This window comes from Ranitomeya variabilis, chromosome 2 (genome assembly GCF_051348905.1).
Source record: "Ranitomeya variabilis isolate aRanVar5 chromosome 2, aRanVar5.hap1, whole genome shotgun sequence".
Taxonomy (NCBI): domain Eukaryota; kingdom Metazoa; phylum Chordata; class Amphibia; order Anura; family Dendrobatidae; genus Ranitomeya; species Ranitomeya variabilis.
In genome coordinates, this window is record NC_135233.1 from 189,776,545 (window position 1) to 189,783,111 (window position 6,567).

The window sequence follows — 6,567 nt, forward strand, 5'->3', positions numbered from 1 at the left end:
TGCTACATAGCAGCGATCATCAGATCGCTGCTATGTAGCTGAAATGCAGGTGTGCTGTGAGCGCCGACCACAGGGGGGCGCTCACAGCAGGCCAGCATCAGTAACTATAGAGGTCTCAAGGACCTCTATGGTTACCATCCTGATGCATCGCCGACCCCCGATCATGTGACAGGGGTCGGCGATGCGCTCATTTCCGGCCGCCTGGCCGGAAGCGGTAGTTAAATGCCGCTGTCTGCGTTTGACAGCGGCATTTAACAGGTTAATAGTGGCGGGTGAATAGCGATTTCACCCGCCGCTATTGCGTGCACATGTCAGCTGTACAAAACAGCTGACATGTCGCGACTTTGATGTGGGCTCACCGCCGGAGCCCACATCAAAGGGGGTGACACAGCATGTGCAGTAATAGTACGGCGCATGTCGTGAAAGGGTTAAAATTTAATTTGGCATATATGTGGAAACCGCCCAGAGATGTAAGTCAATGAGTTATGTTAACCACTTTGTCATGACGCAGAAAATATGCCTGCCATAACCGTAGGAACTTGCTGTTCACAAAAAAAGCAATATTCCTAATTTTGAAAGGGAACAAATGAGCTCACAGCAGTCTGTTTGCAGTTTTCAGTCCTGTGACATAGGGATGCAAGGGCTATAAATTTGTTGCTTCCAACATTTGTCTGTAAGCTTTTCCTGGAATTCGTATCTGTGACCCATCAGATAACCCACTTTAATTATCTGTTTGCTGCAGGAATTCCAGGCTGCATCGGGGTCCTGTAGAGGATAATAGAGTGCTAGCCTTGCTTCAATGTTTACTATGGAAACAATGAGATGGCTTCATAGATTTTTGTTCAAAAAAGGAAAGAAGATGGAGCCAGGAAATTACAGGCCAGTTAGCCTTACTTCTATACCAGAAAAGATATTTGAACAAATTATTAAACAGCATGTATGTAAGCACTTGGAACAGAATACAGTAATTAACCAGAACCAGCATGGGTTTGTAGCAAACACATCATGCCAGACTAATCTAATTTCCTTCTATGATGGAATCACTGACTGGGTGTATAACAGAAATGTGGTAGATATAGCATATCTCAACTTCAGCAAAGCATTTGATAATGTATGTCATGATATCCTCACTGAATAAATGACCAAGTATGGGATTGACAAGGCTACGGTTAGATGGATTCATAACTGGCTAAGTGATCCAACTCAAAGACAGTGCTAAATGGTTGCACATCCAATTGGAAGAGTATTTCAAGTGGGGTATCACAAGGCTCTATCTGACTGTTCAATATTTTCCTATAAATGATCTAGATAAGGAAAACTAATAAAAATTTGCAGACGATGTAAAACTAGGAGGGATAGCTAACACTAGAGAAGATAGAGAAAGGATTCAGACGGCTCTAGATAAGCTTGAACCAAGGGCAGTGATTAATGCAAGATTCTACATCTGGGCAAGAAAAATGAAAATTACATCTATAGAATGGGAAGAATATAACTAAGCAGCAGCATGTGTAAAAAAGACTTGGGTATACTAATAGATCACAGACTGCACATGAGTCACTAGTATGATGCAGCAGCAAAAGAGGCAAACACAGTTCTAGGATGTGGTTAGAGAAGCATAAAGTCTAGATCACGTGAAGTAATTATCCCCCTCTACTCTCCTTGGTTGGGGTATGTTTCCACGGTCAGGAAACGCTGCTTGTTTGACGCTGCGAAGAGCTGCAGTGTCAAACAAGTAACGTCCAGATGTTCCAGCATAGTGGAGGGGATTTTATGAAATCCCGTCTCCACTATGCGTGGAAACCCGCACGCGGCGGACCTGCGACTCCGGACATGCTGCGCATCTTTTCAGATCGCAGCATGTCCGTACACCTTGCGGGGACGCAGCGTCCCCGCAAGGCATATTACAGGGCGCTATGGGAGAGAGCGATCATCCCGGATGTGAAGAGTTAACACATCCGGCATGATCGCGTCCCAGAAAGGGGGCGGGGCTTAGCGCCGAGCGGCTTCGCCGCTGCGGCGATACCGCCGGCCATCCTGAACGTGGAGACATAGCCTTGGACTTTATCTGGAATACTGTGTCAAGTTCTGGGCACATCATGTTAAAAAAGACATTGAAAAACTGCAACAAGTTCAGAGAATAGATACTAGGATGATGAGTGGACTGCATAGTATGTCCTGCGAGGAACAGTTAAAGGATCTGGAAATGTTTAGCTTGCAAAAAAGAAGGCTAAGAGGAGATTTAATAGCAGTCTACAAATATGTGAAGGGCTGTCACAGTGTAGAGGGATCATCATTATTCTCATTTGCTCATGGAAACACGAGAAGCAATGGAATGAAACTGAAAGGGAGATGATGCAGATTAAATATTAGAAAAAACTTTTTCATAGTGAGGGTGATCAATGAGTGGAACAGGCTGCAACGAAAGGTGGTGAGTTCAATGGAAGTCTTCAAACAGAGGCTGGACAGACATCTGTTTGAGATGGTTTACTGAATCCTGCATTGAGCAGGGGGTTGGACATGATGACCCTGGACGTCCCTTCCAACTCAACTTCCAACCCTAACATTCTATGATTTTATAATTCTTTGATTTCACAATTTTATAATTACACCCATGACATCTCTCTTTTTTAGAGATGGCTTGAGAGACCAATTTACAGATTGCCATTTCCAGGGAGATGGCATCCCCTTGACAGGACAGACTGTTAGCATTGCCATGTTTATTATTCCTTCTTGTGGTGAATGGTAAAATCATACTACTGTTGACGGCCACCCAATGCAGCCAGCTGAGAAGATTGTGGTCGGTCATTATAGTGTAGTAGATAGGGCTGCAGCTTCCACAGAGCTCACACTGTAGCAAGACATTTGAAAGAGGAAGGTAGTTTCCTGCACAACCGTCCAGGTAAAATATAAATTTTATTGACTTGATTAAAACATGGTTAAAACTAAACCTCAGTGCCTGACGTGTTTTTGGCGTACCAAAAAACCCTAGGGCAAGTTGGTACACCAGAAACGCACTAGATTCTGAAGTTTCGTTTTAACTATGTTTTTATTTTATAAGGACAGTTGTGCCGAATACTACATTTCTCTTTCAATTCGTCAGCTGCAATCAACAGCAGGTATGGCATCCGCCAGTGTCTTTTCCACTGCAACAGATCTTTGCACATCACCAGCCTGATCAGCTCCAAAGCCCCCCCCTCATCACTAGTGTTGAGCATTCCGGTACCGCAAGTATCGGGTATCGGCCGATATTTGCTGTATCGGAATTCCGATACCGAGATCCGATACTTTTGTGGTATCGGGAATCGGTGTCGGGATCGATATTAATGTGTAAAATAAAGAATAAAAAAAAAAATATTGATATACTCACCCTCTGACGCGCCCTGGTTGTAACCGCCAGCCTCCATTCATAAGAATGAGCGCTTGAAAGTCCTTAGATGACGTCGCGGCCTGTGATTGGTCGCGGAGCGGTCACGTGACCGCAACGCGACCAATCACAAGCCGTGACGTCATCTAAGGTCTTTCAAGCGCTTTTATTTTTATTCTTTATTTTACACATTAATATGGATCCCAGGGCCTGAAGGGGAGTTTCCTCTCCTTCAGACCCTGGGAACCATCAGGATACCTTCCGATACTTGGTTCCCATTGACTTGTATTGGTATCGGGTATCGGTATCGGCGATATCCGATACTTTTCGGGTATCGGCCGATACTATCCGATACCGATACTTTCAAGTATCGGACGGTATCGCTCAACACTACTCATCACCTTCCCCTCAACGTCACTATAACAAGACACTCCTTCTCCAGAGTGGCATATGCCACATCCTGGTACTAGAGCATGTGGCTGAAGAACATCACTGGATGCTCATCCCTTTTGCTATTTACCTGGCTAAGCACTGCACCTAGGTTACACGCACTGGCATCTGTTTGAACTACAGTATAAAGCACAGAGTGAAGTCTGGGGCTTGAAGAACTAGGGAACTGGCAAGTTCTTGAGAAGGACTGCTCACACAGTCAGTTGTCCAGTTGACTGTTCGCGTTAGCTTCTTTTTGGTAAGGTCCATCAGAGGCTTTGTAAGGGCATGATAGTTCTTCTTATAGTACCCTGCCATACCCAAAAAGGACATCACCTGCTTCTTGGTCTTCGGAGTAGACCAAGAGGTGATAGCATGGACCTCCGCTCAGCCTTCAGAGTTCTGTCATTTACTCGGTGACCCACTTACTGCATCTCCTTCATGCCTAATTAACATTTTCCTGAATTTAATGTCAGACCAGTGCCCTTGACCCACCTTAGCACCTGCTCCAGGTGCCCCAGGTGTTCCTCCCAGGTGGGACTGAAGACGGCAATGTTGTCCAGGTAAGTGAAAGCAAACCCATCTACTCCCTTGAGCAGCTTATTTAATCAATAGCTGGAAAGGGGCATGAGCATTGGTCGTGCCAAAGGGCATAATGAAGGATTTGTACAGTCCGAATGAGGTAATAAAGGCAGACCTCTCCTGTGCCTCATTATTATTATTTATTATTATAGCACCATTTATTCCATGGCACTTTACATGTGAGGAGGGGTATACATAATAAAAACAGGTACAATAATCTTGAACAATACAAGTCACAACTGGTACAGGAGGAGAAATGACCCTGCCGGCGAGGGCTCACAATCTACAAGGGATGGGTGAGGATACAGTAGGCATTGGACAAAGCAATCTCCCTGTACTACTGGCTCAAGTCCATTATTGTCAAATAATGGACACTGGCTAAGAGATCAAGCATCTCATTAACGCATAGCATTGGGTATGCATCAGGAGTAGTGTTGAGCGATACCGTCCGATACTTGAAAGTATCGGTATCGGAAAGTATCGGCCGATACCAGCAAAGTATCGGATCCAATCCGATACCGATACCCGATACCAATACAAGTCAATGGGACTCATGTATCGGACGGTATCCCTGATGGTTCCCAGGGTCTGAAGGAGAGGAAACTCTCATTCAGGCCCTGGGATCCATATTAATGTGTAAAATAAAGAATTAAAATAAAAAATATTGCTATACTCACCTCTCCGACGCAGCCTGCACCTTACCGAGGGAAGCGGCAGCGTTCTTTGTTTAAAATTCGCGCTTTTCTTTCCTTTACGTGAAGTCCCGGCTTGTGATTGGTCGCGTGCCGCCCATGTGGCCGGGACGCAACCAATCACAGCAAGCCGTGACGTAATTTCAGGTCCTTCAGGATTTTAAAATTACGTTCCGGCGTTGTGATTGGTTGCGTCGCAGTCACATGGGCGACGCAACCAATCACAGCAAGCCATGACGTAATTTCAGGTCCTTCAGGATTTTAAAATTACGTCCCGGCTTTGTGATTGGTTGCGTCGCGGTCAACCAATCACAAGCCGGGAGGCTGGACACGCGCGCATTTTAAAATGCGCGCTTGTCCAACCTCCCGTGACGTCCCGGCTTGTGATTGGTTGCTTCGCGGTCAACCAATCACAAGCCGGGAGGCTGGACACGCGCGCATTTTAAAATGCGCGCGTGTCCAGCCTCCCGGCTTGTGATTGGTTGATCGCGATGCAACCAATCACAAGCCGGGACGTCACGGGAGGCTGGACAAGCGCGCATTTTAAAATGCGCGCGTGTCCAGCCTCCCGTGACGTCACGGCTTGTGATTGGTTGCGTCGCCCATGTGACTGCGACGCAACCAATCACAAAGCCGGGACGTAATTTTAAAATCCTTAAGGACCTGAAATTACGTCACGGCTTGCTGTGATTGGTTGCGTCGCCCATGTGACTGCGACGCAACCAATCACAAAGCCGGGACTTCACGTAAGGAAAGAAAAGCGCGAATTTTAAACAAAGAACGCTGCCGCTTCCCTCGGTAAGGTGCAGGCTGCGTCAGAGAGGTGAGTATAGCAATATTTTTTATTTTAATTCTCTCTTTTACACATTTTTACATTAATGTTGTTTCGATACCGATACCCGATACCACAAAAGTATCGGATCTCGGTATCGGAATTCCGATACAGCAAATATCGGTCGATACCCGATACTTGCGGTATCGGAATGCTCAACACTAATCAGGAGCTATGATGGCATTTACTGTAGCTTCCTGTAGTCCATGCAGATCAGGGTTGTCCAAACTTTTTCTTGGACCAGAACAATATGCGAGGCCCACTTTTGGACTTTTGGATCACCCCCAGGCATAGCATTTTGTCTGTCTCCCTTTTGATGTCATTTTGCACCTCCAGGTAGACACGGTTTGCATATTGCTGGAGTGGGGGGTGACTTCTTGTGTTTATCTGGTGGATCACTAGCCACATCTTCACTGATGTACCAGTGAAGGTACCAGGTAGGGTCGTAATAGCTCCCACAGCTGAGACCTCTGGTCCATGGATAGTGAATTCCGTGTCCTCCCTGTCAGGATTTTGCTTTCACTTTCATCTGGAAGGCTACACACAGAAAGAGCACAGACTTCCCTGTCATGATGAGCATTCATCATGTTGACATAGAAGGTCTTCTGCCTTTTCCTGGCATAGTCAATGACCACGTAATTCACGTCATTGATGCACAAGGTATGGAC